We start from the raw sequence: 780 nt of genomic DNA, 5'->3' as shown, positions 1-780 counted from the left end.
TATTGCATGTCGTATTCTTTCATCTGATTTTGTCATCATAATCATCATCTTATTGATGTCAGAGTTTTGAACTTAATATACCTTTACGTACTTGTGTATTTGAAAACGCTCACATACACACCACAATGTTTTATGTTGATGAATATGATTTAAACAAGCTAAATGCTTTTAAGATGTTGGCAAGTATTTGAATATATTTTTTAATAACAAGTATAAGCGTTACACCAATATTGGAAGTAGTTTACTAATAATTTATTTTTAGGTAAAGGAGCGTGATTTCTTATTTACCAAAATGGCCTCTAATAAAAAAGAATTGTACATACTCTAACATATTCACCAATTCCTCAATGGTAGCTTGATCTGAACTGGGCCTGGAAGTTTGTATTGTAATGTCTTTTAAAGTCCAGTTACAAAAAAAGAATTAGTTTATTGAAGTAGCAACTAGAGAACCGCATCCACCCGGTTTTGAAGATTTTTGCAGTGATTTTATCATTTAGGTAAAATTTTTGGAAATTTGATAAAACAATCCCCGACAACACTTTTTTTTTAAATATTTACCTATATATAATGATTGATTTAATAGAAGCGTTTGGATGGATTCACATGAGGACCTTTAGTAGCTTTGCAGTACCTACCTTATGGAATTGCAAGATAAAGATCATTCAAGTGAACTGTGGTATTTCTGCACAATAAATATGTGATAGAAAAGATCCTCATATTGTTCTGACCCATCTTACTTGTTTTATTCATATTTCTGAGGTAAGAAAATAATATATTGAG

This window comes from Diorhabda carinulata, unplaced genomic scaffold (genome assembly GCF_026250575.1).
Source record: "Diorhabda carinulata isolate Delta unplaced genomic scaffold, icDioCari1.1 Dcau_26, whole genome shotgun sequence".
NCBI lineage: Eukaryota > Metazoa > Arthropoda > Insecta > Coleoptera > Chrysomelidae > Diorhabda > Diorhabda carinulata.
Note: the sequence above shows the minus strand (reverse complement) of the source record.